We start from the raw sequence: 13717 nt of genomic DNA, 5'->3' as shown, positions 1-13717 counted from the left end.
AAGCCATTAGATAGCAAAATCTGTTTGTATCCTTTTAAAAAGTGTTCGAATTTCAGTATGTTGCTGGATTCACAAAAGGTGACCAACACAACACTGGAGACAGTTTCCTTCAGAGCAGTTAGTGTCCTTTGAATAGGGATTTTTCAAAGTGACCTTTTATGCAGGAGACTTGGTTTTGGTGTAGGTATATCAAGAGAAAAAACTTGTTTTCCTAAATCATCATGTTTTTATTTTTTTTCAGAAAGAAAACTGGGAAGTTATAGTTCTTACTGAGGGTGTTAGTGTGAACATGCATGAACTACCTGTCCATGGATACAGCGATAATCCTGGTGACGGCATGGAAGAAGGGAATGTGTGTCTAAGAGTGAAGAACATGAGTCAGTGGGGTAAGTTTTTGAGGCATTTATCACATACTCTAAAGTCAGCCTTCCCTTTTTTGGATTTGAATTCTTTATTATCCTTGGCCATTAATCATTTCTCAATTCAAATGCTAATTACCTTTCAATAGGCCTCTCTGAGAGAGAGGTACATATCTCTCCCCTGCCACCACAATACTCATCAGAAAATTTGGGATTTTGTTTCATGGATATGTGCAAATATAAGATACATTAATGTACCAGAGTAAATGCCAGCTTCCACTCTTAACATCCCAAGAGAAGGTAAAAAGAGATAATGTGGTGCTTTGTTAATTTGATTTTAAATTGTGTCTGTCACATTGCAAGAATTCAGCATTTTGTATTGTGAATGGATGGACGAGTTAGCAAATGTCACAAACACTGCAGTGGTTTTCAGGAGTTACTAGACAGAAGAGTGCAATCATTTCTTTCTCTTAACATGAAATTATTCATATCTTACCCGATATACAATGCAAAAAGGAAATTGTAGAGTTGTTGTAAACCTTATTAATGTTACTTATGTCTCTGCTTCCTTGCAATAGGCTTATGAACTGCAATTGCCCTGCTCACAGACTGTGGCTGAAGCAGGCAAGGGTGGCCAGCCATGTTGGATGCTGTCACTGCTGTGAATGTTAAATGAATACATTTTAACTAAATGCTGGGAGGAAAAAATGAGAGGAAAAGCCACATCCCGACAGCCAACTGGCAGCTGTTTCAGAATACTTTTACGTTCTGAGTTGCTGCCTTCAGTTCTTGGTCTGTTGCTTAATTTCTTGTCTTTTGGGCCTCTTCATCATAATTTTCAAATCCCAACTCTCATCTAATTGTTTGTAGGCACATAGTTTTCCCATCTTTTAAAGCTGACTAACCTTTATCCTCATGTACTTGACACCCTGAAGAACTCAACAAAAACATGACCTAAAAACATATGAGACTAGACTTCTCAAAAAGTCTGACAGCTTCTTTTTTGCTGTTGTTTTTGTTTTTTTATCTTTCTTACTGAACTTGGGCTTTTTACCTTCATACTTAGAAGAAGAGGCACTGGCATATAGAGCTAACGTTCATAGAATTGAGGCTCAACTTTTAATTTTACTCCACCATGTTAGCTGTGTAACCTTGGGCAATTTAATAAAATTTTCTGTGCCTCAGTTTTCACATCTGTAAGATGGAGTTAGCAATGGCACCAATATAGATGATGATTATAGTACATGGGTCAATCTGTGTAGCTTTTAGGAGAGTTCCCAGCAGGTGGTGAGCATTCAAAAGTACTAGTTGCTTTTTATTGACCTCATGTCTTCTTATGTCCTAGGTGACTCTTCAAGAAAGGATAACATAGTTCTCTGTGGCAGTTATGACTCCCTCTTCATCGTATCACAGTTCTCCAGGGAAGCAGGGACCAAGGCACGGTTGTCAGAAGAAACAGTGAGTGAAGGAAACATCAGTGGTTATTGGTTACCTTCTAGAGAGACCAGCTCCAGAAGCTTTTGAACTCTCACGATACACACTTCACACTGTTTGATCTGTTTTAAAGGTGTTAGGAAATAATTTAAAGTGAAACAGGTGAAGATTTACTTTTCTCTAAGTCTAGAGACTTGGTTCATTTACTTAGCAACGTCGGTCTGGTGACTCTGGTTACCAGAGACTTGGTTCATTTACTTAGCAATGTCGGTCTGGTGACTCTGGTTACCAAGGACTTTTCCTCATCTTTGCTATTTTGCTGTCCACCTACTTCTACTTCTGTTTGATAAAACCAAAACCTCAGAAATCTCTTTCTTGCATCCTCTTCTATCTAGTTTTTTTTTTCTTCTAAAGTTTTTTTTTTCTGATAGACTTTGAAAATTCCAGCTGCAAGGCAGTCTAGGAAAGTTGGAAACAAGGTTTTTAAAACTAATCATGGTCTTTTGCTTGGAACTGGGTGCAAATATAGAATATATTCAGAAAAGTTTAGAAAGAAAGAGAAGCATGATCAAGATTAGTAACACCATTGCATCTGCATTTTTATTTATTACTTCTTTAATTTTTATTAGTTCTTTGAGAATTTCATGCAATGTGTTTTGACCATATCATCTCTCCCATGTTACCCCCCTACTCATCCAACTTTGAGTTCTCTTTAATCTATTTTTGTCTTATAAGCATCAATTCAGTTTGTCCTACTCATATATTCTTTGATGTGTTGCCTTTCACTGGAGCAGGGGCTACACTCTTAAAGAATATTCCCTCTCTGAGTAGCCTGATAATGATACCAGATGTGGATTTTAGTCTGTGGAGAAGGACTTAAATCCAGTGAGGAAGCTGTTGGTTACTCCAGTGACATTTTATCACTATTGAACCAGTGGGGATGGCTTTCTTGGTTCGTCTTTATTGTAGATCACAAGCTTGACAGCTGGATAAAATTAATGCTTACTTTTCTCTTCTAGCAGTGTACATAGTGCCTTTCAGAACTATGAAAGTTAGTCAAGAGGAATGGAGCTTCCAGGTAGTACCGGCATGATAGTCCCATGTTGTCTGACTCATGAATATGATGTCTTCAGCAATAGTGTCTTACTATTATGTTCTGGAGTGTAGTCAATAGCATTGGAAGTGATTTAGAACTGTTGGTAATTTTTGGGAGTCTATGGAACCTCACTGACTAACAACTCCAAAGGAGGTGATACACTCCTGGCAGTTGCCTTTTTATTTGTTAGCCTGTGTTATTTTGTTGCCCTGTCATAAGCTTGCTATCTATTAATCTATCTATCTATCTATCTATCTATCTATCTATCTATCATCTATCTATCTATGTATGTATCTATCTATGTATCTATCTGTCTATCTATCTATCTATCTATCTATCTATCTATCTATCTATTGACTGAATTGAGTGGCACAAATCTTTTAAACTGTCAAAGTTCACCTCCAGTGACATACTTCCTTGAGAAAGGCCAGACCAGCTAACTCTCCTGAACAGTGCAACCAACTGGAACCAACATTCAAATTCCTGAGATTATGAAGGACATCCCATTCAAACTACTAGTACTTCCTTTCACTTGTGTGTGTGTGTTTGTGTGTGTATGTTTGTGTATGTGTGTGAATATACTGTGGCGCATGTGTAAAGGTCAATGGAAACCTTCAGTAGTTGGTTCTTGTTTTCTACCCTGCTTGAGATAGGTTCCCTTGTTGCTAACATGTTTTGTACTACAGGGCAGCTGGAACTTGAGCTTCTGGGTGGTTCTTCTACCTTTACATCCCATTTCACTTTAGGACTGGTGGGAGTATAGTTGTGTACTAATGCATGTGCATTTACTTGGGTTTTGGGGCCTAACTCAAATTATCAGGCTTGTGTGCCTAGTGCTCTTACCCTCTGAGCCATCTCCACACAGGTACTTCTTTTTACATTTGGGAAAATCTAGTACGTGGAAAAGATAGAACTCACGCTAAGATTGTCTGATGTCATGCTAATACTGAACCCAGATTCTCATAAGCATTATATTAGACCTAGGTGCAGACTGGTTACCCAGCACCTACCTGAGAGAGTAAAATGTGTTTTGTTAGACTCATTAGTGGAGTCAACACTGTTATTCTGAATGCTCTGAGAACTACTTGTCAAAGCAAGTGACCCAGAATTCCTGTGAAGTAAAGCCTTTCCCCTGCACTCTTAGATGATTTCCTCTCTGTATACAGTCTAAGAACATTATCTTGATCTCTGTGTCTTTCTGCCCGAGTTCCTTTTTTTTTTCCTGCCAATATATGACACCTCCCAGTTAAGTGTAAGCCTTACAGGGTAGGTGACCCTGTTCACTCTTTGGCTTATGACAATTACACCCATGTACTGAAATCTTTTCAGGAATACTTATGTACAAGAATTGTGCCTCTTTTCTGTATGAGGAGATGTTCCCTGGGGATGCTATGGCATATTTTCTACTCTGATTTTACTTACCTCTGGTTCAGAGTTTAATTATGCTATTTGCTAATGCACTGATGACTGAGGACTGGCTGTCACTGCAGGGAGGTTTCTGCCATGCTCAGCTAAAGGGAACTCAGTGGAACTCTCCCAGAGGATATCAAAGAGCCCTTTCTTTATACTGGAGAAAGCCAGTGCTTCTGTTTAATTTCTATCCAGTTTGTGGCCATAATGAGCCAGGCTCCACCCCATGGCAAGGGCTGTGCCACATGATGTTATAACACTTTCTGTGTTATTGCAGAAGAATCCACTTTCTTAATGCCCAACACCTCCAACCAACATTTTACACAGCTTCTTCTGATTCACAACCTGTAACACAGAAAGAAAGGATCCGTATGTAAGAAGCGTGTCCCCATGCCTCACTGTTTTCTCTAGTCTGTTCTTGAGGTATGAGATCCTAGGCAGTGTAGCTTTGCAGACTGTAGTGTCTCAACTGCAGAGGTCAATACATTTTTATTTTATAAGGGATCATATAGTAGATACTTTAGACATTTCTGACCATGTTCTTTCAGTCAAAATTACTTAACTACATGGTATAGTGTGAGAACAGCCATTAACCACATTCAAAATAAAGGAGTGTGGCTGCATTCCTTAAACATTCAGTTTGAAATCTGATATTTGAATTTCACAAATTTTTCACCGGCCATACAATTCCTCTTTTTTGATTACTGAGACATTCTTAGGGATTATACAAAACAAACAGTAGACCTGATTTATACATGGGTTACAGTTTTGAAACTTTCTTCAAACCACTTACATCCATTAGAATCTTTTACAACAATGGGAATGTTGTATAATACTGACTCCTTGAAATATGTTCAATGCAACCAATGAACTGCATTTTTCATTTTAATGAATTGACCTTTATTTTAAATAACCTGTGAGTAGTAGTAGCTGCTGAATCACACACTTATGATCACATTGCTTCATAATTCTCAGGGGTTCTGACTTTTTAAATTTTAGATTAGAATTGTAAATTCTTGGGGTGTGGGGAAGTGTGTAGCCAGCTGATCACTTTAGGGGAAATCATGTAGTAAATACTGGACTTCCAGAAACTGTGTTGATTGGGATTGAGTGGGAAATTTCCTGAAAATTAGTCCATCCACAATATCTCACCACTAGAGTTCCATAAATTATTGCACTTAATAAAGAAGTTCTTAGTGAAATGGAAAGAATGACTCAAAATTACACGCTGTTAGTAAGATTGGAGTGGGAGAGAGATTTTCAGGAGGTGCTTACTTTCCATATTTTTAAATTTATATTACAATGCTGATTTGCATCACCTCAGATCTATCAGGGGCTGAAGTTATTTATTTGTTCTGTTAAAATAACTGTGTGTGGGGTCAATCAGTAAACATTGCTGGGCATCTACTATGTTGTAGGCATGTTCAGTACTTTTGTAAGTGGTTTCAGTTTATATTTTTCCTGATATTTATTACACAGGATACTATTTTACAAAGAATTAAAGCTAAATGTTGTTCTCATGAAAATAATAGTAATTGTGAGTCTGTTACAAAAGAACTTTTAAGATCACATTCTAAAAGATCCCAAACCCTAGTTTGTGTTGGCTTCTGAAGTTATTGGTATTAATAGCACTGACTTAATAAATTAGTAGCATGTTTGATGGGTTAGGCTTCTAATCTTTCTGAACATTATATCATCTCTAGAAACTTCCTTTTTGATGTTGGACATTTGGGGTTAGAAATACTAATCCAGAATGAGAAATCAAGCAAGATCCTGCTGAAGAGGTGATCTGATGATTCACGGAAGATATACAAGCCAGAAAAGTACTATTTGAAAAGGTTTTGGGAGAGTGGTTTTCTAACACAGTAACCCTGTGAGCACAAAAATAGGAAGAACTCTTAGAGAAAGGGAAAGCGGCCAAAGGAGTTTGAAATGTAATGTAGCAGGAAGCCTGGTGTATGATTCCTGGAAGTAGATTTGGCCATAATATATGCTATACAAAACACCTCTTTCAGACCCAAGAAGGTAATTCGTGTTAGCACTCTAGAAACACAAGTCACATCACCAAGGCAGAAGAATTAAACTGTTTAATTCACCATCCTCTCTTATTTTCAATAGAGTATTGGGAACAGTAGCCAGAGCAATAAGGCAGGAGAAAGAAATTAAAGAAATATAAATAGGAAAATATGTCAATTTATTCCTATTGATGAATGATATGTCATTATGCTTAAGAGATTCCAAAAATTTCATCAGAAAACTTCTAGAAACAATAACAGTTTTAGCAAAGTGGCTAGGTACATAATTAACTTACAAAAATTAGTAGCCTTTCTGTATATCAGGAAGCATATAGAGAAAGAGATCATGAATGTACTTCATTCATAATAGCATCAAAGCATATTGTGGAATAGATTTAACCAAGAAGGTGAAAGACATCTACAATGAAAACTCAAATCTCTGAAAAAAAAAGATTGATCAATACACTAGAAAATCAAAGATATCCTGTGATAGTGGGTTGGTAAAATTAATATTGTGCAAATGACCAACATACTAAAAGCAATTTATGGGTTCAATGGAATCACAATCAAAATATCTACAACATTTTTCGCATACATTGGAAAATACTACAATTCAAAAGCAATCAGACAAGGCTCTGAATGGATCAAGAAATCAGGAGCAAAAAGAGAACTGAAATGATCACTATTCTAGACTCAAGATATATGATAAAGCCACGAGGACACTAGGGTACAGTTATGAGACATGTATGCAGATCAGTGGAATAAAATAGACCCAAACACAAATGCTCATAACTACATAAGTACAGATATTTGAGAAAGATGCAACAACTTACACCGTTGAAAAGAGAGCATCTTTAACAAATGATGCTGGGCAATATGGATGCCTACACACAGAGGAATAAAATTAGGCTGGTATTTATTACTCTGCGAAAAGAATGGAGCCAAGTAGGTCAAAGACCCTTAATGCTAAATTTGTTAGAAGAAAACTCAGATATTACATTAGACTTAACTTTTTCAAAACTAAGCCTACATATTACTCTATAAAATATGATAAAAAAGACTTTCTGAATAGGACTCCACTTGCCTAGGAGTTGAGGACCAAAATTGATAACTGTAACATCAGAGAACTAAAAGGGTCTGTACATCTAAGTATATAATCAATGAAGTGAGGAAGAAATCTATACACTGGGAAAAGATCTTTGCTATTGAGATGTCCAACAGAGGATTAATATCAAGAATATACTAAAATTATCCATGGCCTGAGGTCAGTATTTCCATTTTGGACAAGCTTCAAGAATGGCATATGTAGCTTGATCGTGCTAGCCTTTTTTGTTCTGGGAATACTTTTATTCCTGCACATCATGTTAAAGCTTGTCTTTAACAACATCAACATGTATCAGCCAAAGTACATGGTTTGAAACTGAAAATTGACCCCCAGACAGACTTATTAAATTAAGAGGCTGGTAATCCAACGACAGGTAATATTCTGCACAGAGCCTTACCAACCTAAGACATAAGTGCATTGCTTTTGATAATGCATATTCCACAATGGGTAAGGAAGGCATGCTTGGCAGAATGACCTAAGACAGACTCAGTCTTGTTTATGAAATAAAAAGGGGAAGATGTGGGGGGATTTTTGGGGTTGCTTGGCAGGAACCTGACATTGGACAAGAATAAGGAAGTGGGCTTCAGGCAGGAATCTGACATTAGGCTAGAACACAGAAATAATTTTAGGCAGCAATCTAAATCTTAGGCTAGAACAAAGACGTAGGCTTCAAGCATGAAAATGACTTGAGACTAGGACAGGGAAGTAGGTTCAGATATTTTGGTCATCCTGATAAGCCCTTAGAAATAGTGATCACAGGACTTTGTTTATTGCCTTGCTTGTTCTTTGACTGTGTTTATTGTCTTGCTTGTTTCTTGACTATTTGCATATATTGTATTACTACTTCCTCAACCTAAAGCTGACCTTAATACTTGTATGTAATTAAAATGGTATAAAAGCATAAAGGAGGAGGGGGGATAGGATAGGATATATGACTGTGAAAAATGAAAAAATATACTGGGGAGATTCCAACTGAGGTAGAGAGAGAAAGATCAAAACATAAAGAGGAGGAACATAGGGAACATATAATATCAAATAATGATATTATTCTATATTTACCTAAAATGTATATATATTTTTAACATATTATATATAATATATCAACATATATTATACAGCTATATATAACATATACATATATGAGTAATATATTATCAGTATTCAAATAGAAATGGCCCCCATGGACTCATGTGTTTGAATGCTGGCCTCATAGAGAGTGGCATTATTAGAAGGTGCGGCTTTATTGGAGCAGGTGTGGCCTTGTTGGAGTAGGTATGGCCTTGTTGTGGGAAGTGTGTCACTGTGGAGGCAGGCTTTGCGGTCTCATATGCTCAAGCTAGGCCTATTGAGTGTGCTCTTTTACCCTGCTGCCTGCAAATTAAGTACCATGTCTGCTTGCACACTGACATGCTTCCATCCATGATGATAATGAGCTAAACCTCTGAAATTTTAAGCAAGCTCCAATAAAATATTTTTCTATGTAAGAGTTGCTTTGGTTATGCCATCTCTTCACAGCAATTAAAACCTAACTAAGACATGTATATTAAAGGGAGTCCTACCCCTAAATAAGAAGATATCTTCAATGGTTACCCACTGGGCAAAAGAAAATCTGTTTTGTTTTTTCCAGAGTATTGTCACTGAGTCTATCAACCACACTCCAGGGAAAGCCCCAAGCCCAGGAGGAGTTGGCCAACACAAAACGGAGTTAATAGATTTTATTTTGTGGGTATTTCTTGTAGTTGTTGTACATTTTGACATTTTTGTCTTAGTGTTTTTTGTTTTCATTATTTTGTGTGGGTTTTTTGAGAGTTAAAGAGACAGAATATGAAGTTGGGCATGTAAGGAAGTGGGGAAAATCTGGAAGAAGTTAATGGGTAGAAAGCATATGTTCAAAATACATTATATGCAAAATTGTTTAAAAAAAATTGGGGCCTGGAGAGATGGCTCAGTGGTTAAGAGCACTGGGTGCTTTCCAGAGGTTCTGGGTTCAATTCCCAGCAACTTCCATAATGGAATCTGATGCCTTCTCTGGCATGTACCATGTGTACATACAAAGCATTCATAAATAATTAATAAAAATTAAAAATTGAAAGATTATTTGAAAATTTCTTAAGCAATGTCATCTTAATAGCCACAGTTTCTAGAAATAAATGAGTATTTAGTAATAAAAATATTCATAAATATTAACAATTTGACTTGCTACAAATAATACTACCTTAAATACGTATAATGTAGATATATGTTTCTAACATATAGAAAATTTTGTCAGGTTTTAACATCTATTTTTCTGGATTCTCAAGGAAAGGTATGTGATTCCAAAATTGTGTATATGTATAGATTCCAAAATTGTGGCAAGACACAAAATACCAAGACAAAATAAAAAGCACACACACAAAATATCAGGGAGTCTATTTTATGTTGGCCAACTGCTCCTGGTCCTGGGACCTTTAATTTGAAAACAGCTTGTTCTCCAATGGAAAGTAGAATCTACAAGTGTGCAATAGTCTCAGGAGTACTCAGTGGTTTGATAAATATCACCTTTAGGTTACTATGCATCATCTTTTAAATTACTTTTTTATTTTTCCAAATATAATCTTTTTCATCAATTCAAGAGTTATTTAATAGTCCTTAAATATGTGCAGTTAAATGCTTCTTCGATAGTTTGAGTATCTTTGGTTTGTTTGTAAAGTTTTGCTAATAAATCTACAGTACAAGAATAAAGCATTTAAAAATGGCCCAAATGCAAACTGTTCAGTCCAAACTTATGTAAATCATCTTGGGTTCAATTGTGTTTATTCCATCTGTTTTTATCATCTGCTGTTACAATAATTTATCATTTTTACATGGTATTAAAATGTAAATGAATCAATAGAGGAAACACATCTGTGGACTGTTAGTTAATAAAACTACATCCAGCAAGTAAGTTAAGTCATAATAATTAATTAAATTTCACTGCCCATATATGCCTGTAATTGTATATTTAGTGTGCATTTGCATAATCACATAATGGGATCTATATAATTCATGCTTTGCTGAGCGTAATCTGGATGCACAAATTACCAATTCAAACTAGGGCTAGTTATAAAGATATCACAGAGACATTTTGCTTTTTTCTTGAGTCAGGAAATGATGTATGGGAAGTAAATAAGAAAAACTGCTTTCTAAATGTAAGTTACACGTTCTTAAAATACAGCAGAGTGACTGAATGAAAGCCTTTAGCTCTGACGCAGTTGTGTCTAGTCATGGCTTTGATGCATACTCTTCTGGAAACATCCTGCCCCTCTTCTCTGCACAAGTGGCATATTTAGTATCCTTTGATTACGGGAAGGGTCATCACTCTGAAGTTATCATAATGATGTTTACTTCATTCACATCCTGTAGTCAATTAACTTAATTTTAAAAAGAAGTGAATGTCATCACTTCAAGGTCATATCCTAGGGTAAAATAGAGGCAATTGGACTTTAAATTTTAGATATATACAACTTTTGGAATTTTCAGAAATTTCAAGAAGCAGCATACCGAAGAAAGCAGGGCTCTCTATAAATAATTTTGAATATTGTCCAGTACATAGCCTCAGAATGTAGACCTCACTAGTTGCAGTCTGACTAATTGATCAAAATAACTCATAGCAATTTGTGAATGACAGAGGCTTCACTTTGGAAGATATATTCAAATATTGAGAAAAGAACTTCTTTGTACCCTGAATGCCTTTTGAAAACATCAATTTGTTATAAACAATTTTTCTGGCTGGTGCTCTCTTGGTTCATCACCATCTTAAGTTCAAGATTAGGTCATGCCCTTCATGGTTTGACCTTTTTGGGGTATCCTCTTCTGCTTTTCTATCTTTTATCATTTGTCCCCTTATTACTTGTTTAATCACCAAGAAGCTTCAATTAAACAAAAGTTGAACATGCCACATCATTTTTAAAAATAGGAAAATGGCACCATGAACTAGATTATTTCAGTTTCTCAGTTATAGTCTTATCTTGGTTAATTTTACTGTAAAAAGAGGCTGTCCTGAGTAGCATTCAGTAGAAGATGCTAAAATGTCATTAAAATAAATCAGAAGCATAGCACCACTTAACTGAGATAATTTTTATACAATTACTTTCTGAACTGGACAGAATTAAGAACTGGTCCTATTTCTTTCAAAAGACTCTGCATTTGTGTGAAATAAAGACACATTAACTTAGTTACCTCAGTCTAATTTCTTCATTATGTACTTTTCCAGCAGGTTGGAGAGAGTCAAGCCACAAGATGAACAATAAGAAAAACCAGCGGGCACAGAACATTCATTCCAGCAGATAGTTTCAATTCTCATACTACAAAGTACTTCTCTTTATTATTCATCAATAAGTCTGTTTGTCTTGGTATTTAACATTTAAACTCTTTTTCAAAAATCTTCTTAAAGAAAGCCTTCTTAGAAATTTAAGAAAACCCACAGATAAAACAAAATCTAAAGAAAAGATTAAAATACTCCATTGCCATGGGATCAAAAGAAAAAAAATTTAATGTATTTTGAACAGGCCTGATTAGAGAAGGGGAAATAAAAAAAAAAAAACACCTCTGTAACTTAAAACAGTTGAGATAAATCAAAATGCTAGGCTAGTCAGTGTATTTAATACTGTGATTATAAAGACACATTATTGTAGGGATAATATTTCTGTGCATTATGTAAAGACTATCCTTGTATTATTCAAATGTAATTTTTCCCCCAATATCCGTTTGCAATCTGGACATGACATTGTAAATGCTTTGTAATGTTTATTCTAAGTATCTCCTGTTTCAAGTTTGTGTAAACATTGCTCCCCATTTATTCCCTGACTTTTCTCTCTTTTTTTCATTTTTTATTAGTTATTTTATTTTTTTACATTTCAAATGTTATCCCCCTTCCCAGTTTCCCCTCTACAAAGTCCCTGCCTCGATGATGGTGCTCCCCCACCTGCCCACCCACTCCTGCCTCAGTGGCCTAGCATTACTTTATTCTGGGGCATCGAGCCTCCACAGGACCAAGGGGCTCCCCTCCTAGTGATGCCAGATGAAGCAGTCGTCTGCTACATATCCAACTGAAGCCATGGGTATCCCCTGTGTACTCTTTGCTTGGTGGTTTAGTTCCTGGGAGCTCTGGGGGATCTGGTTGGTTGATATTGTTGTTCTTCCTTTGAGATTGCAAACCCCCTCAGTTCCTGCAGTCTTTGCCCTAACTTCCCCATAGGGGTTCCCACTCTTAGTCCGATGTTTGACTGTGTAAACTTTTTCATAAAAGCTAATGAGTCAATGGCTGGGCAGAAGAGAGACTAAGGTGGGACTTCTGCCAATCACAGGTGGAAAGAGAGATGGAGAAAGTATTCATCACAAGGAAGGGGTCCAGGAGTACCAGCATGGAAGAATACCTAAAGCCCAGAGAGTCAAGCCAATACTAAAATGCAAGTATCTCAGTGATTCTGGCTAGGAGGTAGCCAGATAGCTTAGAGGATTTGAATAGATGAATGATTGCCCAGTTATTTTGTTATAAGCTAGTTAAATAAATCTTCTATTCTCAGTTTTATTTATTTATTTATTTTTTGGAAACTAGCTGGAGATAGCGAAAAACTCTTATCTTATAAAATTATTTTTACACATGATTTTGATGACTATAACATGATTCTCCACATGTTTGTCAAACACCAAATCCTCAGTTTCCTCCTGAGCCTCCTTGTCAGTGAGCTCCTGTCTTCTAACCTCAAACTTTCAATTTTGAAATATGATTATACTTTGAAAAAAAAATCTTACAATTGTACTATTGGGTTCTGTATATCTGTCACCTAGGAGTGTGTATGTGTGTGTTTGTGTGTGTGTGTTTGAAAAAAGGTTCTGACATTGTATGATCAGTGGTCCCATGGATGATCTCACTGGGCAGTGTGGTTCTCCTACAGCAGCAAATATAAAAAGAGAATTAAGTTCACAGACACAGTTCTAAGTAGATAATTCTATACATTAAGTAACTTAGAAAATGTAGGTCTCATGAATTATGAGCTGGCTCCAGCTAATTGAATGTAGATCCAGATGGTGTTCCGGCATTGTTCCTGCTGCCCTAAAGGATACTGTATGTGTTTTGTTTAGGCAGCTCACAGTCCTTCCTCACATAGCTAAATCTATGGGCTTTGTTAGGAATGGTTAGTCATCCTACTGTATCTAATATTGCCTCCCTGGCCCTCAGCTTTGAGCACTGATATCTTTTGCTTTCATAGCTAGGTACTACATTGATTTTATGGTTCAGAGTCTTTGATACTACAGACAAAAGGTTCTGGATGGGAGG

At 36.3% G+C, this 13717-nt stretch overlaps 1 long non-coding RNA gene across 1 annotated transcript; it reads left to right on the top strand.

The window, feature by feature from the left end:
- The first annotated feature begins 247 nt into the window (after window positions 1–247).
- LOC143434475 (uncharacterized) lies at window positions 248–13122 on the top strand. The gene is made up of 4 exons (XR_013103948.1): window positions 248–386; window positions 938–1151; window positions 1705–1817; window positions 11651–13122. It is a non-coding gene; the product is annotated as an uncharacterized LOC143434475 (long non-coding RNA).
- The last annotated feature ends 595 nt before the right edge of the window (window positions 13123–13717 follow it).

This window comes from Arvicanthis niloticus, chromosome 15, assembly GCF_011762505.2.
Source record: "Arvicanthis niloticus isolate mArvNil1 chromosome 15, mArvNil1.pat.X, whole genome shotgun sequence".
Classification (NCBI taxonomy): domain Eukaryota; kingdom Metazoa; phylum Chordata; class Mammalia; order Rodentia; family Muridae; genus Arvicanthis; species Arvicanthis niloticus.
The sequence above is the reverse complement of the archived record's forward strand: the minus strand, read 5'-3'. Positions and strand labels throughout refer to the sequence as shown.